General features: G+C 52.6%; 1 protein-coding gene across 3 annotated transcripts in view; it reads right to left on the bottom strand.

The window, feature by feature from the left end:
* The window catches only part of OPCML (opioid binding protein/cell adhesion molecule like), a 320,727-nt gene that overhangs the window by 83,643 nt on the left and 210,379 nt on the right, over nt 1–26,705 (bottom strand). The gene's annotated exons all lie outside the window — the stretch shown is intronic.

Here is a 26,705-nt window from a genome sequence, read left to right as displayed (position 1 = left end):
AGTAAGAAAGCAAACAAACAGGAACAAAACCAAACAAAAATGAAGCTTTTCTGTCCTTCTATATATGTAAATCTCATCTCCCATAGATTCCAGCATCTGTTTTTTTCCTGCTCTTTTCAATCTCAGCGTAGCTAGCCTGAGAGAAACTACGGCAAACAACTCTGGAGCCGGCGTTACGGGGTCTGCTTTGGGAGCAGACGAGCTTGCTCCCCATCCACGCCATCCCCGCCACCAGACACACCTACCGGCACACAAAGAAACACAGGGGGTTTGGACCAGATGATCTCCAAAGGTCCCTTCCAACCCCTACCATTCTGTGATTGTGTCTCCAGTCCTTGGGAGGGGGAGCCTGGGCTTTGCCTGGACAAGCCAACTGGTGTCATGGCCAATGCTGGCTTCCTGGTGTCAACTCAACTGGTTGAGTGTGGTCAAAAAGGAGCCTCCAACCATCACCTAGCCAAAGATTGGTCTTATCCTGAGATGCAAGTGTAGCAACATGGAAGAGAAAGCAAGGGGTGCAACTACTGGACAACTCAAAAGCACTGACCAAGACTGTTTGCTCCTCCCGGCATGGCTAAGGAGCAGCCCACGCACACGGCGTGGTGTCAGCTGGACCAGTCAGCTCTAATTTTGGTTCAGTGGTGGTTTTGGCAGCGTTAGGTTGGTGGTTTTGGCAGCGTTAGGTTGATGGTTGGACTCGATGATGTTAAAGGTCCCTTCCAACCTAGACAATTCTATGATTTTATGATTCTAAATCGGGAGCTCGGCTTCTCGCCGGTCCCTGCCACCAAGCAGGCTGTCACCTGCCAGTCACATTGCATGCCGCCCTGAAATACCGCATTGTTTTAACCCAGAGCTGGCAGCTAGAAATGACGCCTGGAGGAGAGGAGGTGGGAAAGGGATGACATGGCAATGAGGGATGGAGACAGCAACGGTAGCGTCCTAGCACTGATGCCAAGCCTGACATCGGGGAGTGCTGTCCCCCATCGCCACCACCACGCCGCAAGGCATTTCTTATACACTTGTATGGAGGCAGCAGCGATATCCACGTCTCCTCCATGAAGATCCCCTTCCACGAGGGCTTCTCCTACGACTTGCAGCTACTCCTTGCGGCTATATTCCCACCAACACAGCCCTTACTCCTCTTGTTTAAAAGATATGGGTAAACGGCTTCCCATTCACTGACATCCAAAGCCCAGAGCAAGGAGATCAACGTTAACACTTCCAGAAAGCTGTAGTGCCAGAGATATTATGGCCAGCTCCTCTGTGGCTCCAAAGACCTGGCTGAATTCCTTCTGGGGCCTCCCACTCTTCCCAGCAGAGCACAACGCAAGAGCTGGACGAGGTCCACGCTCTCACCCCCGTTGACTAAGAAGCCAAGTATATCCAGAAACCCAATATTTTTAGCATAGTTTTTAAAAAAAAAAAAAAATTACAGGAAAAAAAAGAAAAGCCACCCTCCTATTCACAGCACGGCTCAAGAGGATACAAGTTGTAATGCTGAGTGAAAGCATCCTTGGACGACAGCCCCTGGATCCCTGCTGTGCACAGCAGGGCTGAGGCTCAGAGAAGCCGCTGCAGAGAATCAGGATCCAACCTCTGCCCAAGCCACACGCTGAATCCAAATGCCAAAACATCCCGGGGTTCGCAAGCAGGGGTATGGCAAACACAGGCTCATCTAAAATGCTTTTAATCTTTGCTCCCGAAAGAGCAGCCTCCTCCCGTGGGATTTCTACGGGGAAAGAAAGAGCTGCAGGTATGCATGGGGTGGGGGGAGAAGAGGAGGATGAAAAAAAACATATTTTCCCATCCTCAGAAACAAAGTTTTTGGCAAAAGGCTGCTCTGCCGACACTTGCTGCCCCAGAGCATGGCTCCCTTGGAAGGGACATTGATCTCATCGTCGCATTAAACGTCGTACCCACGCTCACCGTGTTGAATTAGTGCCGGTAGATTTCCCTGCCTAGAACATGTTAGAAATCACAGTTGGGTTACAAGAATCAATTAGGGCCAGATGGGGGTGCAAAGAAGTTAAACAATTTGCCTTATTGTAGGATTCGGCGCTACGGCAAAGGGTTCTTTACATTTTCATTTAGATTTAAAAATCACTCGAGTGCACCCTCTGTATAATTCAATCGAGGAACAGAAAGGAAACTACCAAGCGGGTAAGAGATATATTGTTCTTCTCTAGAAGATAAAAGTGGGGGCGGGGGGGGGGGAAGAGAGGATTAGAGCACAGATCCTCAGCAGGGGGAAATCTGCGTAGGGGCACCAAAGTCAACGCGGCATCATCAGTTTGCAGCAGCATCACCAAAATCCAGAGAAGCCAAGAGCATGTCCTGTGCCATCACTTTGGCCATCGATGGCAATTCCAACCAGACATTTTGCAGGACAAGGTTTACAGGGACTGACGTTGAGTCGCCACATCATCCAGTGCCTTTCCCATTGAGAGGACAAGGACCCAACGCAGACCCAGCAGAGCCGGGAACTGGTAATGAGACCTAGCCAAGGTTAGTCAGGGGAACAAAAAAAAATACTCGCTAATATGCAGCACACCTCCACCGCCGCAATAAAGACGAGATTGAATTGCAGAACGTGGCTGCGGGTCCTGTTTCTATACGTTTCAATGTTGTGCTCCAACAGGTCGGAATATTGTTAGCAATTCCGTCTGCAGAGGAGACATTGCTGAGCTGGGTAAAACATGTGGCAAATTTCTTACTGCGCTCATCTTGGATCAGGTGAAGGCATTTGATTATATAGGCTCGGGGGTTATTTGCATTATGGGATTCCCAACACTCCTCCCGAAATGGTTAGGAGCATTATGTAAATCAGCCAGAGGGGAAGCTTTCGACAAACGTCTCAGCTGACGGAACAACTTTAATCTCAAACCTGGCTACTTTTCCAATTACCTTGTACGCCTTTTGCCACCAACTGCTTCGTAAGGGAAATCCAGCCTTTACAGGGGGGATCCCTGAGTCGTTACGTTCGAAGAAGGAAAAGGGCAAAGATCCTCTTCAATTTTCCATCTGCGTGCATGGGCTAATGTGATGTGCTTTCTTCAGACAAGAAGAAAGGTTAAACGGAGCCCTCCGTTGGAGAGGGAAGCCGGAGGGCTTAAAGCCGACATCTGCAAAGGAATCCAAGAGCTGGGCACCCAAAGCCCACCGAAAGTCAAAGGACGATGAACATCTAAGCCCACAAGGCTGTTCTGAATCATCTAAATGGAAATAAGCCCAGGCACTTTCATGCCTGGGTCTGTCTGCTCCAAAAGAGTATCAAACGCAGAGGGAGAAGAGACTGGGATCCATCCCGCTTCCCTCCCCACTTCCCCCTGGGCATGACGTGAAGGCAATACGAGGCTGGCAGGGACCAGCAGAAGAAACGGCAGCATTGGAGGGCAGGAAAGGGATGAAAAAGGGAGGCAGGGAAAGGCATCTCCGTGCCTTGACGGCTCCCCTTTTCCAAAGCCCAGCTTGAATTTGCACCTGCGCGGCATCACTCAAGATGATCAACCCCGTTACATTTTTATTTCTACGTTTGCTCGCTTTTTCCGCACACCAGACAAGGCTGGGACTGTGAAATGCCACGACTTCTCCAAGAGAAGTCCCCCTTCTTGGTCGTGGGAAGCAGTGGATCATTTAACATGAAATCTCCGAAGAAATGATGCTGTTTAAAGGAAGAGGAACAACATCTAGAGACTCCTCTCCAGCTGCATTTTAGGAACAACTTCATTTCTGCTGCGTGTTGACAGCTGCCGAGCTGCTCCCGAGCTCCCTGCGTTGGAACGTCCGCGTCTCCCTTCCGCTACACCTTGACTAATTTTGCATCATTTATTATTTAAGCCCGGTACCTTCGTGTAAAATATTGAAGACCTGACTCATTCTTTATTATTAAGCCCTGCCATGCACCCTAGGAGGCTCTGCGATCTCCGTAGCCTTCGATCCGCTAGAAGAGAACAAACTCATCTCAATCCCTCGGTAAATATGAGGGATTGCTGGAGGGATGCTGTCAGCATCACGCTCCCTCTTACCTCGCCTGCCGTACCGCCTCGCCACGGAAAACGCTCTTAAAGGCTAATTCACTTTCCAACATCTACACGGCTCATTTGCTGCTCTCCCCTCTCCCCCTCCGTTTCTCCGCAGCTGGCATTGAAGTCGGTCGGCTCCCAGTAATCCCCGTTTGCGGATATAAATGGAGCGAGCCGGGAGCTGCGACTACGGCCAATTAGCCACCGGCCGAGGGTGGCTTTGCTGGCGAGGCCACGTGGAAATCCCGCTCGCCCACAGGGGCTGAGCCCAAAGACAACGGACTGGGGATGAAGTCTCTCCTTTTGGGTGCTTTCAGGGTGGTGATGGGGCATCCCATGGCGGTTTTCCCCCCCACCAGAGTCCCAGCTGGCTCCCATCATTTTCAGCCTCACCTCGCATCTCTCTTACGTCATTGACTCGTTTCAGAGGTGATAGAAACGACCTCCAAAAACAGAGAAAAGGCTGAAACAGCCTTTTGAAGCCTAGCCTTGGGATGCCGAATATGGGAAGACTGCAGCTTCACACCAGTCCCACTCCCAGCTCGTTTCCTCGATGCAGAGGGACCGCAGTCAGTGGTCACTCCTATCTCTAAGGAAAGCATCCCTGAGCTTCCCTTCCCGGGTGTTGGTGCTCAGCAGCTCAAAAGCCGGGCGATCAAACCGTGCCTAGGCTTAGGAGGAATTTTACATCTGAATTTCACAGCTTGGGTCCAACTCTGTAACACACTGAAAGGAAACAGAAAATGTAGTGAATGCTTCCCTCCTTTGAGCGTGGATCTACACCCCGAGATGAAACTCCGTGGCTAAAATTCATCCCTACTTCAAAGGCACCAGCACAACTCAAAGGCAATAAACCCAGGAAGGGGAAAAGAATGAAAATATTTCAATGGCAAAAGACAAGGCCTTGCGTTTCTACGGCTCTCAGAGTACTTTGAAACATAACAGAGCCCACAGTCAAGTACAGGTTGCAAGAGAAGTCAGGTTCATGTACTGAAATCAATCCCAGCTGACGGGAAGGGAATTTCGGAGCGATAAAACACTACTACTTGCAGCCGCTCTTATGCAGAACCCCAGGCGAGCACCTCGCCTTGGACACTCGGGGTAGCGCTGAGCTCAGACTACTACAGCCCTTTCCAAGCCAGATACCTCGGTGCAGGTTCACCTTCAAAGCTCCCACCATGGCTGACGAAGAGCAATGGCCAACCCTAGCCATGGAATGGGCTGGGTTGGAAGGGCAAGGTCCCTTCCAGCACCCTTTAAATGAGCTTTAGACAACTTTTTAGGGTGCAATGAATCACCCTCTCGAGAGACACAGTGATCACCAAAGACATCCAACAGCTCCCACGAGATTTTCAGCCGACAAATATCAGCCGACGAGTGGTTTGGGGAGGGGAGTTTCACCGCCGGAGCCCGGTCCCGCTGACGACAAGTTCACACCAAAGCCGACAAGGAGCAAATTAGACATTTGCAAATATCAAAGGCAGGTTGTTTTGCGAGAAGTTCAACACCTTGGGTTTGGGTTTTCTTTTTTCTTCCCCCCCTCCTCTCCCCCTGTTTTTAAGCTTTGTCAATACCAACTGTGCTTTTCTTCCTGGAAACTGTATAATGATGAGAGAAACTGTTTATTTTTCTCTTTAAAGGGATGAAGTATTTTCCACCGGTATTTTACATGTCCGTAAAAACGATTTACAGGATTGAGTGGACGGGTCACGCGATGCCCTTTGCCTGCTCAAGGGAAGGGGGGAAAAAGGTCATTCCAGGGTGAGATTTCGAGAGCTTCTTTGCTTCTCAAAGGCTTTTATGTGAAATACCATTCCCCTGCGTTTTTGGCAGGGGAAAAGAGAATGGGACTGTAAGCACTAGTCAGCATGGGCTCATCTCGAGAAAAAAAGATGGTGCAAGACAAATATAATTGCGTTTGTTCCGGCACTAAGGCAGGCAGGCAGAAGGAAAGCAGTGGATGTGGTTTGCTTTGGTGTCAGCTAGTCCTCGGGAAAGCGAGGCGGCACTAGCATGGAGAGCAAGGACCCGTAACAGATACACCCGTCGTGCCTCTAAGGTGCTGTTACAACTAAAAACCGACGGAGATAAGACGACAGACCCAACCCCAGTAAAAGTCAAATCCCACCTCGCAACAAGTATCAAGCGCAGTGTTTTTTCCACCCCGCCACAGGAAGGCAGCCAGGCTCTAGAGAGCACCCAAAGGAAGCAAAGGAACGCTGTGATGGAGGAAGGATGGAAGATATGACGCGAGGGTCCACAGCTGACCCCCGCGATGGAAAAGCATCTATATACCTCTCTTCCTCCACCACCTTCGCTTCACCTCCTGCCTCCTCCAAAAGAAACCACCGCATCTGACCAGCCACATTAAGCCAGAGACGGATGGAAGGAATAGATTTCCTCCCCTTCTTTCTCTCTCCTTTTTTTTTTTTTCTTTCTTTTTTTTTTTTTTTTTTGGATTTATGACAGAGAGCTGCAAACCAAGAGCCTCTAATTCCTGGAAGAGCGGTGCTGGCTGGGAAGCCCTGCGGCTGGCAGATGCAGGAGGGAATTAACCCCCGTGCAGGCAGAATGGGGAAGGAGCGGGATTGCCTGGAAAACGCACGGCAAAGGGAAGGTGTCCCCCCCCCCCCCATACCCTACCACGGGGCACAGCCGGCCAGGGGACCGGGGATGTCACCTCCTCAGGAGACAACACCAGGGGCTGCTGTATAAACTGGGGCCTGGATCATCCAAAGCATTTAGGCTGGCAAATATCTTGCAGGTCCCGAGCCCTTCGGAGCCTTCTCATGCCCGTAGCACCACGCGAACCGAAGCCCCACAGCACCTAGCAAGATCAGCCGCTAATTAAACCATTCCCTCGACAGCTTGCAAGTTAGTTATGGCTCATTATCCTCACTTAACCGACTGGAGAAACTGAGGAAGGAGAGAGATTAAAGGATTTACTAAATCTCCGGCTGCACTCAGTGGCAGAGGCAAACCCGGAGCTCATAAACATTATAAATCCCCCACCTCGGAGCTCCCAACCCCGCGCATCCCTCCGCTTGCCGTTTTTACGACTAACTCTTGCTTATTAAGTGCTGAGCGCGTGCAAGAAGCCAAGCCTGGAGAGCACCTTGCTCCGGAGCTCATGTCTGGAGGGCAGGCATAAAAAGGGAGAGGACGCCGAACGCCAAAAGACCATAAAACCAAAACAAACCCACTGCCCGTCCCCCCAGGAGAGGTTACCCAGCCCAAACGACGGCACTTGACCGCGATGCTTAAAAATGAACCAGCTGCCCTTTTATAGTGCTCCCATCCCCAGCCGCCGGCAGCATCTTGGAGGAGCCGAAAAAGGTCCCGATTTTCTCCAAGCGAGCCAATAAATCAGCCGCGGGAAGGGCTGGAGAAGCGGAGGGCCCCAGGGAGAGGATGCAGAGCCCGGCGAGGGAGAGGATGCTGAGAGAGGAGGAGGAGGAGGGCTCGGGAGAGAGAAGCAGCGAGGAATTTCAAGGGAATAACAGAGATGAGAGAGCAGAGGAAGGAAAGGGAGCTTTAGAAAAGAGGAAGAGATTGACAGAGCGAAACAAAGATGGAGGAGAGGCACAGAGAGGAGAAAGAGGGAGACTGAAATAAAGGAGAAAAGCAGAAGGAGGAGGGAGCGGGGAGAGAGAGAGGAGGTGGCGAGCCGGGGAGAATTAAAACAATGACAGCAATTTAGCAGCAGAGTTTTATCTTCGAGTTTAATGGGGAAAAACCAACCCCCTGCTTAAGGCAGGTGGGTTTCTCTCTCCAGCTCTCTCTGCAGCGCGGCCACTGAGGAAGGAAATCGCAGAATCGGGCCCGTCCCCTCCTACCAGCAGCGTTACTGTTCATTAAAGACGGGATATTGCCTGCTCCCCCCCTCCCTGTTCCTCTGCCGCACTGGATTATATCCTCATTACCCCCTCATCGACAGTTTGCCAGTCATCATCTGCTTGTTATTATTATTCTTGATGACAAACTCCAGCAGCTCCCGCTCCCTCGACAGAAAATCCCTGCCTCCTGTATCCTGCCCCACCGCGGGGAAGGATCTTTTATCCCAAGGAGGAAAAAAAGAAAACAGAAAGACCATTTCAAGTGCAGCTTTTTTGTGTTGTGGTTTTTGTTTTTTTTTTAACTCTGCTTATCTATTTCCTTGGGTTCTGTTTGTTATTTCGCCGCAGATGGGCTCGGTTTAGAAACAAACAGGATTTGCTGCGACGGCAGTAACTTCCACCTCCCAAGGAGAAACCCAGGCAGTTCCTCGCCTCCATCCACCCCATCCCTCCGCACACCACGCCCAGAGGTCGGCAAGCTGGGCAAGCTGGGCAAACAAAGCGGGCAAGTGGAAAGAATAGGTTAGACCTTAAGTTTGAGACTCCCTTTGCCCCACCGTGTTTTTATCCGGGAGGAGAAACCATGCCTCTGCTTGCCGTGGAGAGCCCATCTGCTGAAAAACAAGGGGTTCCCGTAAAACCCAGTTTATGGACCCCGCAAAGTAAAAGCTTACGGAGATGCCATGAAAAGGATGGAAGGAAATGTTTGTTTCCAGCTCTGCTGGGCTCCCTGGTGACATCTCTAGGGCTTCAGACAACACGATGTGCTGCCTAGGGTGAAGAACATTGTGCCAGCAGGCACGGCTGCCCAAGGACACATGGCTTTGGGGCTCGTGGTGGGATGCTGACCCACACAGAGACCTAACAGACAGGTTTTGGGGGGTTCTCAGCCCCGGATACGGCAGTACAGAGCTGTGAGCCCTGCCCAAGCTGAAACCAAGAGGGTATTGACGGGTGCAGTAAGGATGGCAGCCAGCCCAACCGCAAGAGAGCTCGCCTCGGACATACGGAGCCACAGAAAGACACGCTAGCACCCAGAAAAAAAAAACCCAAGCAACAACCAAACAGGAACGATATCTCCCAATAAGGGCTTCCTTCCTACAAGCCTTAAACCCCACGGCCCGGCCTAAGGCAGCATCTCGCGGCGGAGCCGAAGCAGCGATTTGAGGGCAGACGGAACGTCTTTCACCGCTGGACCTCCCCGCTATCTCGGCACGGCTGCCGAGCAAAACGACAGAGCGAAAAAGATCCCTCCGGAGATGGGAAATCGGGGGCATCCAGTTTGTCTCCGTAACGGTATCGGGCAGGGCTGGAAGCGCCGCTCCTCAGAGCTTCGCCTTGCAAATAAATAGTTCTGAATCGCAGCCAGAAGCAACGGGATCTTTCAAAGACATTATCTGGAAGCAGTCAGTAGAAGGCACCTAAAGTCTCATTAATCATCCCGCCGCTTACAGTACTTCTTAATGGCTTTTATGGTTTATCCTTTGAACGCCAACAAAGAGTGCGATTTCTCCTGGCTTATTCTATTAAACAGAAATCAATACCTAATACAAATGTGCCGACGGTGGGATATTTGGAAAGGCCGAGGAGGCACCTGTCGGGCCTTTTCTCCTCTCCTCTCTGATGTGGGCAGCGCGAGGCTCAGGCTCTCTAAGGTGCGGGGAGCGGCTCATCGCGGCCAGCCCTCGCCAGGAGGGATGCTGCGGGCTGTGATGCCCCCAGCAGGGACCGAGGTCTCGACCAGAGGGTTTAAAACCACTTTAACGGTGCCGACATCTTTCCCCCCCCGTGCTCAAGAATCAAGGAGGCAAGTGCTGCGAGTGTGCCGGAGAGGGGAAATGAGAAAAGAGGGGCAGGAGCAGGGTAGGGCGGTTTTCGTCTCTCCTTTCTAGAAGGGCTCTTGTGAATTTGAGCGATGGTGGCAAGGCAGCTGAATCAACACTAAGCACAGGTATAAATAAGCTTCTAGGAGGACGGTCTCGGGAGTCGAGGCTTGTTATTAATGTCTGCAGCTCGAGAGGCAGGGAGGTAGAGGAGGCTTCAGGTCTTTTGCTCCCTCTTGGTCCCCTGGAAATGGGACTAGAGGGGAAGAGAGGGGCAAGAGGGGGTTTGCTTTGCTGGATTAGCAGCTTGGGGATGGGAATGATCCTTTACCAGCGACGCTTTTCAGCCCAGCTCATGCCCAACGGGGGCTCCAACCCACCCCCCCCAAAGGTATGACCACAGGAGCCAGGAGATGAAGAGCAACCATGCAACGCAATCAGCTTTGGCTTTTAGCCCGCATTACACGGGGCCGGCCCCTACGCTTGCAAGAACAGGACCCAAAACGGCTACAAAGAGCGGCATTAACCACCTTAGAAACCAAGTCCAAGATCCTAATGGAAAACGAAATTTGTATTTGTTAAAAACCACTTATAAAAGGTTTGGAGCCTGCTTTTTGTACCTCGCTCGGAAACACGCTGTTAAGTCATTTGCAATTTACCAGGTTCAAATGGTTAAGAAAATCCTTCCTGAAAACACCGGAGGCAAATCGCGTCACCCCAGAACGGAGGTCCTTCACCCAGGGTCTTCAGGGTGAAGGGACGAGGCTCAACCCACCCCAGCACCGATATAATAGCCACCTGATATCCCAGAGCACGCGGGAATAACGGAGAGAGGGAATAACGGATGTACATCTCTTTGGTGCCAACTGCCCTCTGAAGCTGACACCCAGAGCTCTCCACCCTTGAACATCCCAACCCCGACCCATCTGTGCGCCGGCGTGACCGGGAGTGAGTGGACTCGGAGCCACCAAAGTCCCCTTCTTCCACAGGGTCCGCCAAGACCCAGCTCCAAACGCCCTCCTGCTGGGAAAAACGCTGGCAAAAGCAGCCAGAGGAGATCAGAGATGGATCTGGAGGGAAAGACTTCAGGCAAAGGTTCACAGAGGCATCACTCAGGCCAAGGGAGGGGGTGAAAGATGGGGAACGCATCAGCCCCCCCCCATGCCAGCACTGGTGGCACCCTTCTGCAGCACCCTACGGTATTATAGAACCCGGCTGATTGCGCTCGCTTCCCTTCTTCCCCTTCTGAAAGTTTCTCTTCGGGGAGAGAAAATAAAAAAAAAAAAAAATTTAAAAAAAAAAAAAAAAAGAAAAAAGGGAGTTGAATAGTTACGGATGCTCGAGGCACTTAACTACACTTAGCAACCCCGAGCCTGCCAGAAACATCCTCGCACAAGTGACGCTTCCAGAATTAACTCCCAGCTCTCGACATGCTTGAAAAGAAAAAGAAGAAGGAGGAAAAAAAAAAAAAAAAAAAAGGAGAGAAACAGGCTAAGCCCCTTAAATGGCAGCACTTGGTTCTGCTTCAGCACCGGTTCACACCAAAAGGAGACGGCAACCCAACGCAGAGCGGCCGGAGCACAGCTTCCCACCCGCCGTGCATCACCTTCACTGCGAAAAGTGGGAATCTGGGGGTTCGGTGAGCGTCCTGGCTCAAGGCGGGAGCTGCCGGCTGGGCTTGTGTCTAGCTCCTGGTGCCTAATCCAAGGGGAAATCCCGCAGCAGAGCAAAGACGGGTGGGAAAAGAGCATCAGTGGCAAAAACAGGGGGTGGGAGCGAGCGTGGGAGCACCCCTGGCTGTGGATGCCGGTGGGTAGAGCCCTCCTGGCATCAGCTGCCCTGGCACCGACCAGAATAAGGGGGGTTTGCATGGAATTGCCCTGCACGCATCCCTAGGTCTGGCCGGGCAGGGGCTGCCCCACGCTTGCTCCGGGAGAGGAGAGGGGAACGGCCGGCGCATCTGCCTCCCACCCAACAAACGGCTGGCCATGAAAGAAAATGTCATTTCTCTGGCAATGCAACAAAAGGACCTTTTTTTTTTTTTTTTTTTTTTATTTTTTGCCTCTTTGCCGGAGAAGGGCGTCTCCGGTTTAAATAATGAAAGCTGTCGGGGTTGTTCTTGCACCTATCTGGACCTTTTTATTTATTTATTTATTTATTTCGGCGGCTTCCCGCTCTGCCAGCCCATACATCACCCCAAGCCCGAGTCACTCCTGCTCCCGTCACCCCAACGCCGAGGCAGAGCCAAAGCAAACACCTCCGACAACATCTTTCTCCCCTGGAACGGCAACCGATTTTCATCGTTTGATGGGCCCTTTTTTGGTCGCGCGGGGAATTATTCGCGGATTTCACGACACCTCCCACCTGCACGCGCGCCGGCGCGCCTCCAGAAAGAGGGATGCTCTTTCCGACTCCCGAGATGCTAAACCACGGGGCGAAGAGAAGGGGATGAAAAGACAGGGAGGGAGGGAGGGACGCCAGCCTCAAAAAAAAAAAAAAAAAAAAAAAAAATAATCACATCCTCCGCGATTTCTCCTGAAGAGAGAAACGCTCCAGGAGAGTTTCGCAGGGAATATGATGATAGGAGATGGGTTTTTTTTGTGGTACACAGGTGTGAAAAAGGGAGACAGGAGGGAGAATAAAACCTGATGACACTTCACTCGGGCAGCGACAGCAAAAGCAGGTGCTTTTTTCCCGCCCCCCGGAGCCGAGAGGAGCAGAAGGGAACTGCCGAGCAGGCTCGGATCCCACTCAGGATCTCACCCCGCAATGTGAGAAAGCCTCCAGCAGCGAGTCGGCTCTCCTCTTCCCCCCAGACGGGTATTACCCCCCCTTCCCCATGAGCCCATCGCTCGGGTTTTCAAAACTCGGGTGCGCGACGCCTGCCTTCTGCTGACAGCCTGCGACGGGCTTCACTGTAAGCAGCCAGACTCATTCGTGCCAGCAAAAAAATGTATTTTATTCTTTTTTTTTTTTTTTTATCAGGGAAACTGAAAGCAGGAGAGGGTCGGCGCAGCTAAGAAACGTGTTTTCTTTGCTGTCGGAAACGCGGAGAAAAAAGACCATCTCCTAAAGAAGGTGCTGTCTGATAAGCTGAGGGTAAGACCTGCCCCATTGAGCCCCGGCAGCGCAGCACACAGGGGAGCGACGCCAAATGACACGAAAATTAGAGGCGTTATTATTATTCTTAAGTCCAAAATCAGGAGTTACGACTTTGTGGCTTATCTGGGAACCACCTCTGCGCGCGTACGCACCCAGACGGATGCGTATTTGTAGGAACCGCCTCCAGCTCTCGCACCCAGACACGTGCACCCTCTTTTTGTATCACACCCTTCATTTTCATAGCATTGCCCAGGTTGGAAGGGACCTTTCAGATCATCGAGTCCAACCATCAACCTAAAAGTGACAAAACCCACCACTAACCCATGTCCCTCAGCACCGCGTCTGCCCATCTCTTAAATCCCTCCAGGGATGGTGAATCCACCACTCCCCTGGGCAGCCTGTTCCAACGCTTGACAACCCTTTCAGCGAAGAATTTTTTCCCAATATCCATCCTAAACCTCCCCTCATGCAACTTGAGGCTGTTTCCTCTTGTCCCATCGCCTGTTCCTTGGGAGAAGAGACCGACCCCCCCTGGCTGCCCCCTCCTTTCAGGGAGCTGCAGAGAGCGAGAAAGTCTCCCCTCAGCCTCCTTCTCTCCAGGCTGAACACCCCCAGCTCCCTCATCGCTCCTCAGAAGTTCTCCAGCCCCTTCTCCTTGTGCTCCAGACCCCTCACCACCTCCGTTGCCCTTCTCCGGACCCGCTCCAGCACCTCAATTTTCTTCTCGCCAAAGCCCTGCCCCACAGCCAGCAGCTCCCGCCGTGATTTGGAACCCCTCAAGGTCTGGGGCTGCTCTGAACAGCGTCTGCTGAGAAGGTGTTTCATAAACAAAATTGGACAAATACTAATCCACTGATAATTTTTTTTTTCCCGCCCTGCCTGATGCTGGTGAGGATTTATTGAAAGCTTGCCAAGGAGCTCGTAGGCACCTTCTCCAGCATTTCATTCCGTCTGAGCTCTACCACTTCATCTCCTGGAGCCTGTCTACAGGAGGACCTCTCCACTGACCTGCTAAGAGGGAGTCTGGGGGCTTATTTTGCTGGTCACATCGCACCGGGAGATCCTTGGGATGCCCTGGGAAGGGGAATGGCGATGACAGCTCAACACCGGGGCCCTGTAGGGCTTTTCAGACATCCCTGGGGCACAGTGCTGATGCTCAGCATTGTCCCCCCTCCCCACACTCCCAAGAAAACATCCTCCAGCTTTGCCGTGAGGACAGCCGGGATGAGACGATGCTCACGGGCGAGGTGACGACAAGTGGGATTTATCACCCGACACTTTGGGAAGAAAAGCCGGTCCAAACTCAGCTGAGCACAGAGGTTTTGCCTCTGCCCGGGCTTGCGAGGGACATGACCTTTCTGAAAACCCTGGTTATTTATTTTGATAATCCTTTTGTTGGGATAAACGCTTTGCTCTCGCCACGGCCCAAGGTCATCAGAGTTAATGAGGAGAGGAGAAAGGCCAAGTGAACGGGATTTGTCCTTTGCAACCAAATACATTAGTGGAGGAGAGGTGAAATGAAGGGGCCAGACTCTTTTTCCTCTGCTTTTTACTTGAAAAAAGCCCACAACAGCAACACAAACCCTCTTCCTACCTCCTCCTTATCCCTGTCTCTTATTCCCATGACTCTCCTTCAGTCTTCCCTAGCTAACAACGTCACCTCCATGCTCAAACCCGTTATTCCCAACCCACACCCTGATGGGAAGAGTAAAGGAGGATCATGATCCTCCTGCAAAACACCCCCAAAGTAGCACCATCCTGCCCCGTCCGAGGACCCCACACCCCTTTACAGACCCTAACACAGCGCACAGCTGCCCTTTGAGCAGAGGAAAGGGGTGGAAGGGAATCCACCTCCACCTCCCTGCTCAGATCCAGCCATTTTGGTGCAGAGATCTGCAAGAAGAATATTAAGCTTGGTCTGAATGCAGCAGCCTCGCTCAAGATTTATGAAGGATGAAGGAAGGAAGATTCTGAGGCAAAGCATCATCTCAAAAATAACTGCCGAGTCCTAGCGGGTAGAAAAGATTTGTCCATAAACCAGTTTGTCGTCACCAGTCAATAAAAACGCAAGCAAAGAGAGGAGGCGGCGGCGGTCACTGGTGTCCCAGGAGGAGGTGACGGCTGGTGTCCCTTGCCCTCCACGCCAGACCGCCTGCATGCAAAGCTATATAAAGGCATTTTCAGCCCTGCTATGGATACACATCCCCAAAGTCTCAAGGCAAGCACAGTTACGCTCATTTTAATGCATGGAGCAGCGCTCTAGGAGCTACATAGCAGATTGATGGCCAGGCAGCACCAGGGCATTTAGGGAAGGATGGAGTCAAGCAGAGCACGCAGGGGAGAAGGATGGAGTCAACCAGGGCACGCAGGGGAGAAGGATGGAGTCAACCAGGGCACGCAGGGGAGAAGGATGGAGTCAACCACAGGGGAGAAGGATGGAGTCAACCAGGGTATTTAGGGGAGAAGGATGGAGTCAACCAGGGTATTTAGGGGAGAAGGATGGAGTCAACCACGGCACGCAGGGGAGAAGGATGGTGTCAACCACGGCACGCAGGGGAGAAGGATGGAGTCAACCAGGGCACGCAGGGGAGAAGGATGGAGTCACACCCACAAAAACCAGACAAGGCACAGCATCAGCACTGGACCAGTGTGCTGGTACCCACCAGATGTCCAGGAGGACTTTGTTTTCCCCCTGCCATCAAACACTAATGCTTCAGCCGCCTTCTGAGACATGGAGGAGACGAGAACCCAGGGCCACGTTGGGTGAACCCCCCGGTCCGACTCCCTGGGACCCTCCCAGCGCTGGCAGCAGCCAACGCTGTGGGAAGAGCATCTTTGATGAGTTGCACCAAGCTGAAGGCAGTGGGAAAGCAGATCAGTACGTTGCTGTGATAAAGTCTGTCTTTAAAGGAGATTGGTAGGTTTTCTTTCTTTTCTGCCTTTTTTTTTTTTTTTAAAGCTGCCCAATACAAAGAAAAATACCCCAGTTGGTAAAAGATGAAGGAAACTTCTCTCATCACCTTTCCCATCACAGGCTGCCCAGACACTCCTAGCAACTTCTACCTGACAGCCCTGGGAAACCTTCACATTTGATTTCCCCATACCGTACGTTCAAAGAGGGGGCATCCCTGGGAGAGCGGGGAGGCGACGCCAGTGCAGCCGCCAAGGGCTGACAGCAGCAGAGAGGGAAGCGCCAGAGCTGGAAAGGATCTGTCAGAGTTATCCCGGCTCTCATCCAGCTGGGGCAGGCCTGTTTCTTTGCTGTATTCTCCAGCGCTCTATCAAGTCAAGTTTTAAATAGCTCAGATGATGGAGTGGACTGTGTAGGCTTCAAGATCTCGCCAACAGAAGGATTCCTTCCCCTGCAAAAATCATTTATTCCCTGAGGGTACATCTCATCTCGGCTTTTGCCCACTTCAGCCTCTCCTCGCCTTCCAACCCGACGGACAAATGGACCTGTCCTCCTGTAGAACCCTTCAGAAACACCTTCACCCATCAAGGCGTGGGGACCACCCCCGGCACTACCAAGCCAGAAGACCCAGGAAACAGCAGCGACGTGGGGAGACAAAACCCTTTCCTCCCAACCCCCAGCCACAAGGTAAATTATTTGGGTGCCTTCTCCGCTACCACCCACCAACAAAGGAGAAGGCGCCAAGATATTACTCAGCTTGATTTAGAGGCACCAAGAAACGCATCTGACCAAGCACACCGGCCGCCCGCTTGCTTGCTTGTTCTCCCGCTCTCGGTTTTGTTTTTTTTTCCTCTCCCCTTAACCTTCTGCCTGGAAAAAGCCTCGCCATCCCTTCTCATTACTAATCATTCGTATCAACCTCCCAGGAAGCACTCCGGGGCCACTTGACTATTAACAGGGCACTAAATGCAAGGCGGAGGAGGATGTATTAATATCTAATAAGAGTGATAGATGATGTGAACCGCTCAGGCACTCCAACTCAGGTACTCGTGTCAGGTACTGGAGTTAATTTAAAATAATAATAATAACAACAATAACAACAACAACAGCAGCAGCTGCCTTCATTTTCCAAGTCAATTGATTCCTCAGCAGGAATGCCATCTTGACAGATTTATTTTGATCGAATTGTCTAATTGAATACAGTTCTTGTTTCCCTTCACTTTGTGACCTTTCACGCCTGTGAAATAAATGCAATTTGGAGAATTATTCCCTCAGCAGCAAACTCAGCTCCTCCGGGGCTGGGGTGGTTGCTTCGTCTCTCTAACTCGCCAACACCACGCTACCAGAACAGGCACCCAGCCCTGGGTGCCGTGCCAGTATTTCTTTTCCACTTCCACGTTAAAAAAAAAAAACGCTTAAAAAAATAAATAAATAAATATATATATAAAAATAGGGGAGGTTTGTAAGAAGCACAGCCAAATGTTCGTGCTGTTGGGCGGGTTTTACCTTCTGTCTATTCCGGTCCTCAGCGTTTGCTGCGCTGAGGCTTCTCCTAGCGGAAGAAGTTTTGCTCCCGGTTCTGAGAATAAGCCGGAGCATCCCCTTTTTCCTTCGTCCACCAGAGAACGGGGGCTCCAAGCATCACCGGCCCTTCATCCAGCATCACCTCCTCCCCAAGCTCCCCCCGCCTCAAGGATGCTCCGGCGTGCCAGACAGCCGGCGACGCTTCCCATAAATTTCACAAGAACGAGCCTCAAAGATTAAAAATAACCAAGCCGTGTCCCTTCGCAGACAACCGCGCTGTCTGCGCACCAAGAGAGGTCCTGGTGAGAAGAGTTGCAGCTGAATCTTTTATGGTAATATCAATCAATATTAAAAATGCATGGCCTGCTCAAATTTTAAAGCATCTTAAATTAATCTTTAAACACAACTATTTTGCTTAAACCAAAGGCTTTCGGTAGCCTGAGAATGGTATTTCCATCTGTTCCCCCGGGTTCATGCCAGGTATCTAGAAGAGGTCTAATAAGTAAGTAAATAATATACATCCAGCACAATTCCCTAGAACCACAAAAGGAGGTGGGGGGGGGAAGCAGAATTTACTACCAACGTCGTTATTGACTTAGCAGCAAAAACGTCTTGATCTGTGCCGTTTGATAGGCCCTATCGACAGTATGAAAATAGCTAAATCCGCTGGGTTGAGGCTGGATAACGAATACGGGGCTACCCCTCGCGAGCAGGGCGGTAGAGAAGAGAGGGATGGGGGGCAAAGGGAAGCTACGGGGCGGCAGCGACGTTGGACCGAACCCGTCTGATCCTCCCCGACGCATGATTTAAACCAACGCGGCAAAATTCAGGCGACGCCCGCCACGCTCCGAGGGGTGCCGGCAGCATCCCGAGGGCATCCCGGGGGTGGGAAACGCCGCCCAGCCGAGTGGCGAGCTTCCCGGGCACAGTGTCTCTAATATATTCCGGGGAACGTGGCATTTCTGACGGCAAGACTTCTGCCTCACTTGCCATTTAGTGTTAAGAGGCTTGTACAGTCAGCAGCGTTTAAAGAGTAATGACTGTTTTCATGGTAAATGCTCTGTTAAATAACCCAGGATTATTGTGTTGTGTTATTGCATATATAAAATGGCATTTCAAAAAAATAATAATTGTTTTAGAGCTAATTGATGTTTTTAACCGGCTCCGTGCACGGAATTTTTAGCGGGCGGAGGGACGGGCTGCTGTCAGGAAGACAGCGGGAGAGGGAGGGAGGCTCGGACCGGGCAGATTCACTTGCAGGGTCTGCCCGGGTTTCGTCTGGTTCAGGCGCTACTTCGAGGGGCGCAACGGGGAAAGTTCAAGCCACCTGCTCTCAAATGTAAAAAAGAGGGAGCCAGGCCAAGGCAAAACCCCAGCGCAGCCGCTGGTAGCGATCTCTGTGCCCCAAACCTGAGCGTCCACCCACCGCCGCCCAGCGCTGGAGCATCCCTGGACCACGCGCGGTCCCCGAGATGCCGCAGAGTCAGGTGCCAGCAGCGCTCCCACCTCCGCCCTTGGCACCTGCTCTGCAAATTTCCTCCTCTTTGCCCCCCAGCTATCCCGTTATCCACGCGGTGGCACTTCGGAGCCACCGAAAACTCCCCAGGGGGATGACAGGTCCCCCTCCCCTGTCCCCAGGTGTTATTTCTGCAGACAGCAAAGGAGAACCGCCCCAGCACCAGCAGCAGAGCGCGATGAATCACCGGTGAGCAATCCTGCCGGGGCAGTTTAACCCTGACCATTCCCGAAGGGATTCGGAGGGCTCAGCTCCTTCCCCCCCATCCCCAGGGACACAGCCTTGGGGCTGGACACAGCCACCACCATCACCCTCCGGGAACCTCCCGCTCATCCCACCGTTATTTTGGCATCTCCCTTGACGAGCTCTGCCCGGAGGCAACTCGAGAACACCAATTTAGCGACGGCAAGGCTGCTCAAACTCCCTGTTTACGCCCCTCGCAGTCTCCGCGAGCGTTCCAGTCTGCCATCAAAGAGCGGAGAAAGTACTCTCGGCTTTCAAACCCGGAGCCTTTGAGCTCCTCTGACAGCGGCAGCCGCGCTGACCCTTGTCTGGAGGCTTGCAGGGCACTCAAGCAGTCAAGAAGCACTTGGCGGAGTCCCGAAGCTTTACAGAGGCAGTGACTTTTGGGATGTGAAGTTAATCACACAAGCGAGCGTCTCGCCAGTCGCCGGAAGGGAGAGCCGGGGCCACCACAGACGGCAGTTAAAAGTCTCAACCATCTCCTAAGATCTCCAACACGCCAGTCCGGTGCCAGATCACAGGGCGAGAGGCGGGGAGGGGTGGGGGCTGCCACGCAGCTCCCAGAGGGGACCCACCGGGTCACCGGGTCTCATCCCTCGCAGCCAGGCAGCCCATTAATCCAAAAGGATCCGCAGCATCTCTCCCCCAGGTACCAGCGCACCACAAACCGCCTTCGCGACAGCTGATAACAAACCGGAGACCCGTGGTGCAGAGGCCAAAAGCCACCAGCTCTTGAATCATCACAAGAAAGGAGAGGAGATGAAAGCTTTCGTCGTGCCCCGGACCCTCGCAGCAGCAGGGAACGGGTAAAAGGGAAACGTTTAAGAGAAGCGTGCGAGGAGGTTTTCGCAGATGGGCAGGGAGGAAAGCTCCCCGGCTCCTCCAGCGCGGGAAGGACAGCACGGAAATAATTGGGCTGAGAGATCTAAGGGAAGACGGCCAGACCAGGAGAGTTCAAGACCACACGGCGGCTGGTTTGAAGTTGCTCCTCACCCTTAAAAGTCGCTCCCCCTGCCTGTCTTTGCCGAGACGACAGCCGCATGTCATCACTTGGGCTGGACCCCGAGGTCTGTCCCAGACCCGGCCAAACTCCCCGACTGCTGCCCTGCAATAAGATTTGCCACCTCCTGCTGCAGCCTTTCCCAAAGCCAAGTTTGACGCGACGGTCGAGGAGAGGGCACCCCGCTTGAGGATTCGGGGAGAGGCGACAAGAGGAGTCTCCTTTCTTAGCATCACCCCGTGCGCCGTACGTGTGCCGTGATGCTGCAGCAGCCGCACAGCCCGCGAGACGATGGATAAATCCAGCTTTCTGCCCTCTAACCGTATGAGCAATATTCCCTGGCTGCACACAGAGACTCTATAAAACAAGATACAGCGAGATACTGGGGTCAAAACCTTCTTGCTTTCCTTTCCTCCCAACCCCACCCTCTGCAAAAGCCACAGCAACCTGTCCCCAGCTCCTCTCAAGGACAGGGCAACTCTCCAGTTCGCTCTTTTCCTCTTCAGACGGAGCCTTTTCCGTGTCCTGAGGCTCTGTCTCAACCCTTTCCCTTCCTCGGAGGCGTCTGGACCCCAGGGGGATGCTGCCCTAACGGGTTACAATTCCATTACCGCGACCGCAATGTCAAACCCCATCTCCCCCTCCGTCCCTTCAGCATCTGTCTCCGCAGTATCCAAGTGCCTCAGATGAGGAGAAAAGTCCCTCTGTATGTTTTCCCAGCCCTTGGCTGTACAAGTGCCATTTAATCAAGCTCAGTAACGAAGCCAGAAAGGAGCCAGAACAGAGGCTGCGCAGCCACAGGCAGGATAGAGAACGAGAGGGGGGGACCGATCCTTCGGCCCGCTGGTGACGAAGGGGACAGGAGCAGCAGCGGGGCCGGGCACCTCTGCGACTCTCCAAGCAGCCTCAAAGCTCCCAAATAGCCCATGGATACCTCAGCTATAACACAAGCATACGTGGGACATGCCAAAGCTCTCCCCTATACATGAATGCGTATTTATGTGGGTATTTATATTTCCGAGGTTCCCAGGCTCTAGCAAAAGCAGCACGCTCCAGCTCAGGACCCCCAAAAACACATTTAGGGCAGTTTTGAGCGCACACCTGCTTGGCACTACAAGCCCAAACACTGCTGCCAAGCTCCCAAGCTCACTTCCGAACTCATCGCCTGGCTCTCCAGGCTGGGGTTTCTCCCTCTCGCCAGGATCTTCATGGATGCTCTCACCACGTGCTTTAATTAGCACTTCCCTCCAGTCTGGCTAGCTTCTTGCTTAGAGCATTTTTAAGGCGACTACCGCATTTTTTTTAAATCACACATCAGGAGACATCTCCCCCTCACACGCCATCCCTCCCAGGGGTCCTGCCCCCTCCCAGGCATCCCTTGGATGCTTCAAGAGGAGTCGCAGACCCACCGGCACATCCCAACAGAAGGCGTTTGGGACACGCAGCCAAACCAAAAATCAGCTCTTCTGCTCAGAGCTCTTCTCTCCACGTCTGCTGTCGAACCACCAGCTCCCACCCACAGCATTAAACCAGGGGCGGCTTGTCCCTCTCCCCCCAGATCTGCAAGTCCTGGGAATGGGATTATAGGAAGATCCCGTCTCGTAGAGTGCTCACACATAGGAGCGCCGCTGAAGGTTTGCAACCGCCATCCGAGATCATCTTCAAAGAAAACCACTAAGCAAATAAAAGGCACCTCAAACCCAAAATGTTAAGTAAACTAATTGAAAGACGTGACTTTTTTGTTCACCACTGCACGGGTCCAGGGCTTCACCCTCCTTCTTTGGAGCGATTAACCATCGCTGTTACTAGTAGGGAATTACTATCTCCCACTAATTGAGAGGAAGGAGAAACGCAGTTGCAGCCAAGCCGCTGCTTGCAGCCCATCCTGCGCTGATGCAAACCTTTATTCCTTTATTTCTTGGGAAACGCACTCAGGAGCCTGCTGCGGAGACCCGAGACATAAAAAAAAATCACTGCAAACCATTCCGGGCACCGACTGTCTCTTTGCTATACGCCTGCACAGTGCCTGTCCCAGCCTCCAGGCCCTACTACAGTATAAATAATGACAATCCCTCGCTCAGCAATACAATGAAACGCTTGCTCGGTACTAAAAATTATTTAAAATTCATACCTACGTTGGGAAATTATTCAGTAAACTCTAATTACTTATCAAAAAGCAACGCCGATATTTTTAAGGAGAGGGAGTGCCCATAAATACAGAGCCATAAATAAGCTGCTACTCAGTAGCACGAATTAATTTGTATTTAATTGCTAGAAATTGCTATCAATTACGAAACATTCCTTGCAGAATAGGCAAATTCTTTTAAGAACAATTTCAATTGCTAATTGGAAGTCTTTTTCCCCCCTCCCCTTCCTTCTTTCTCATCCCAGCTCCTGCCAAGAGCGGACATCCGTCCCACCCTCCAGGGATCTGCGTTTTGTGGGATCTGGGCATCTTGGGGGGCAGATCAAGACCCGTAAGGAGCTTCTCAGGCTTCAAGAGGCAGGAAAATTGTTGGACAGAAGCCTCCCCTGACGCAGCATGGATGGCGATTCCTTGCAAAGGATTGAAAGGAGGGAGGCTAGGAGCTGGAACTTATATATCCATATATATCCGTCCATGCACCCAGGGAGAGAAACACCTCCCAGGGACCATTCTTCTCCTCTGCAGGGTACGCCAAAGCCATGCCAGACCCCGCAGGGAGCCTCTCCGGAGCATCGACCCTGCCCTCCACCAGATGCAGGCAAAGCTGCAGCGATGCTCCGTGCCGAACAGCCCCGGCATGGCTTCTGACTCATTTTCTGCTGTTTTCTGCTTTGCTGTTGGCGTAACATCCTATCAGCACAGTTAATTACACCCACGCCGAGTGTGAAGGACAGGCTGGTTCTCGCAAAGAGCCCCGGAGGCCGTGCAATCCATCCCGCCGCTCTCGCCGAAACAGCTTCCACCCTTGCCGACAAACCGCAGCAGGACGCTGCCCCGAGGGGGCTTTCCCACACCCCGTGGGGCTCTGGGGGCTCCTCTCACCCCCAAATCCCCCCCACAGCTTCACCCAACATCCCTTGAGGCGAGGTCAGACCGATGGCCGCAAACATCTCCCCCATCCTCATTGCCCAAACAGAGATTTCCCCCCAAAACATTAGCCAGTAGCACGAAACGCAGGAGAAACGTTCGCTCGCAACGGTCGGGCGAATCTCTGCTTGCGCCAAAAGCACAAGGCGCGGAAAACACCCTGTTTCCCCCCCAGAAAGCCCATCCTCCCGGGGTGGAGGCCCATCCCTGGCTGAACGGGGATGGGAAGGGTGTTGGGAAGAGCTGTTTGTGTCTACAGCTTGAGCAAAAAGAGACCCGGGGTGGCCGGGGCTGTCAATCCATCACCGAGGCATCACTCCATCACCGGTCCCCCCCCCCCCGCAGGACCGGGCTGACAGTCGGAGGGAGGCACGTCCCAGCCATGACAAGCAAAGCAAATGACACGCACATCTCCTGCTTACAATAACAGCCCTTCCGTGTCTAATCCATCATATTTGATGCAGATCTCTTACCCTGAAGTGTTGTCAATGAGGATTTAATTTAGTGCTAATTAGACAAATATTGCATGTTAAACACCCATTGATTATTAAGAGACAGTAAGCGCGGTTCAGCTCTGCAGCGCGCGCGGACACGCTGTATTATATCTGGGATGACACTGGTAAATGTCTCGCTGTTCCTAATCATCAGTTAGTAATTAACGTCCAATAACTTGTAACTTGGTTTATCATTATAGATTTAGGACGGCAGTAATAGTACTGTATGCTAATTAAATATCAATTGATTATTTAAGGCATATAAAGATTTAGCAGCTAGGTAACAGATATACACAGTTGTTAAACTTTAATAACCATCACACAGTGTTCTCTTCTACTATTAAGTTAGTTTTTAATGAAAAAGTCTGCTTGCTGTTCCTGAAAGCAACTTTTGGATGGGATTTGGAAGCGCTCGGCAGCCTGCAGGACCCTACTTGAGGATGAGAGTCCTCCAACTATGACGAACAGGAACAAAAGTCAGGAAATTCGGAGCCCCTGCTTTTTAATCGAGGCAATCAAACCCCAAGGTAAGTGAGGTGCCCAAGGCCATAGCGAGAGGCAGTGGCAGAGCCCCAAAGCGCTCCTGAACTTCCCGCCCGACATTCTGCATCTCAACTTCTCTCTCGCTCCACGCAAACCTGGGAGAAACGGAGACAAATTGCCAATTCCTCGCCAGAAAAAAAAAATAGATTAAAAACAAACCCAAAGCTTTCAAACCCAAGCCCGGTGCCTGCTGGCACCCCACCAGATACAGAGCGGAGCAGCCTCATCCAAAACCCTGATGAGAAAAGTCACGCGGCAAGAAGCTCAAGTTCGGAGTGATCTCCCTCTAAATAACAACCGGAAAGGAATCGATAGATGTCAAGCAGCACCGAAGAAGCCCACCGAACCCTGGTACCCCCCTCATCGCTGCTGCCCGCTCCCCGTAGCTGCCTCTCCTCCCCTGGATGTCCCCGTGCTCCTCAGATGGGGTCTGACCCCATGCCCAGCCCCAGCAGTTTGGGAGGGTTGGGAGGAGCGGGCTCCATCCCGCATGGGAGGAGAAGAAAGATGAGAGGCAGAAGCTGCGCATCTGAAAGGGGAAAGATGAATGGCTTCTGAAGGGAAATAACCTGCTGGACTCCGTGGGTTTGGCAGCACCCCGCCAAGTGCAGCATCGCTCGTGAGAACCAGCTGCAAGCTCAGCAGTTGCAGGACAAAGCAAGGGTTTCGGAGGGCGAGGCCGAGCAGATGGCAGAGCTGCTTCCCAGAGGGAGCCCGCGGCCAGGACCACGCCGTCTCGGCCACCCTCGATGGCTCCTGCCTTGGGGCAGTGGGCTAGGAGAGGGACGGCAAAGGGATTCAGCCGGAGAACCAGCACCTTTTCCATAGGGGAGCTGCTTCCCGCAGACAGGCTGGCCCCATCACTGATTTACGGGGCAATAAAAGGAAAAAAAAAAATCAAGGAAAACGCTCCAAGTACACCTCTGAGAGTCTACAGCCTCCGTTAGAGAGTCTGGGCAGGCCCCAGCTGCCTCTTAAAACCTTCTCTTGTGCGTAACGGGCCTGCAGGGGTCGGTGGGCTCTGCCAGGGGCTGGATGGCTCCGGAGCACCAGACCCTCCGCGAGAAGGGGAGGAGGAGTACTGCTGCACAGGACCACGTAAAAAGATGGCAAAAGGCAGCAGGATGAGGCCAGCAGCCATCCTACAACAGGCTGGCGAGCCCCATCACCTGGAAGGAAAACCAACCCAACCGCATAGACCAGCGAACACTGTCCACTCCGGACCTTCTCGCGTGGGGCACCATTGGATGGAGTATATAATGAGACATCAGCGACTGCACACTGCCGCTCCACATGCATTCAAAGTCCTCGATGGCATCCCAAAATGCCAGCCCAGCGATACAAAGAGACGCACCCGCACGCCGGGAATCCCGCGCAAGGGGATCTGGGACATAAAGATGGTCCCCAAGCCCTCCATGTAAATCCAGCAGGACATCATCGACCAGCCGCAGCCCGAAACGACTGCAAAGGCAGCTTTTCCTATCGGCTAGGCAAAGAGTTCATATTGGGCTGGGTGTCAAAAGCAGGGAAGGACCACAGAGCAGCCGGTTTCCTTACGGACTGCTCCGGACAGCGGTTCCCACCTTGGGTGTCCCATCATCTCCGAGGGCAGCAGCTACAGCCATGCCTGGGACACCGTCTGAGGCACCTCCTGCTTCCCCCTGCCCCATCCCCGAGGCTTGTTACACCGTGGTACAGAGGATATTAGATTCATCTGACACATTTTCTCCTTGACAAATCTCCGCTGGCTGTGGCACAGCTCCTCCTCCTTTCCTAGCCGCTCACAAAAATTTTGACTGACTCTTTGCCCCGGAGCATCCTCAGGATGGAAGGCGAGCCATTTCCTAGGACCGTTTCTCCTCCCTTTTCCACCCCAGACACTATATTTGCCCTTCCCAGCAGTCTGGAGCATCCCCTGCCCTCTCGGGATGAGCAGCAGTGGTCCTGACGTTGCTCCAGCCAGTTCCCTACAGAGCCAAGGAGGAACGGCATCGGCCCAGGCAATTTATTCAGGAACCCCAGCAAGAGAGTAGAGCAGAGCAGGGAGTGAGAAAAACCCCTCTTAAACAGTTTTGCGGCGGAGTTTACCCGTGCTGCAGCAGGCAACAAAGAGAAACGTCAAGAGCAATGAGACAAGGCAGGGGAGGCGTCGCAGCAGATAAAGGACTCTTCAGGTATGAGACAAAACCAGCTTTGGAAACCTCGCAGAAGTGAGTTTAAAGTCTCCAGAGGATATCAATTGAGAGTCTGTCACTTGGTGTCAGGATAACTTTCCGGACATCTCTCGGAGCTTGTTAAGCTCTTGCTTGGGCTGCATTTGAGCTCTGGTGGCAGCGCTGGCTGCTAGGACGAGCAACGAAAACCCGAGATGGAAAAAGACCCGCCGAGTCCACGCAGCTCCTCCGTTATCCCTCCAACGTCCCCCACCACCACGACCTGCAAAGCCCACCCCCAGCGGCAATGGGCACGGGGAGCTCGGCTGGTGTCGCCCAAAGAGACGCTCCTTCAACAGGAGATATCTCCAAGCAGCGGCGACACACCAAAATTGGGCTCCTCTCACCCCAAAATAGGGGCCGTGGCACCCGAGAGGAGTTTGCGGGCGCAGGATGGGAAAC

This window comes from Chroicocephalus ridibundus, chromosome 18 (assembly GCF_963924245.1).
Source record: "Chroicocephalus ridibundus chromosome 18, bChrRid1.1, whole genome shotgun sequence".
Classification (NCBI taxonomy): Eukaryota; Metazoa; Chordata; class Aves; order Charadriiformes; family Laridae; genus Chroicocephalus; species Chroicocephalus ridibundus.
This window is presented reverse-complemented; position numbering and strand designations above follow the sequence as displayed.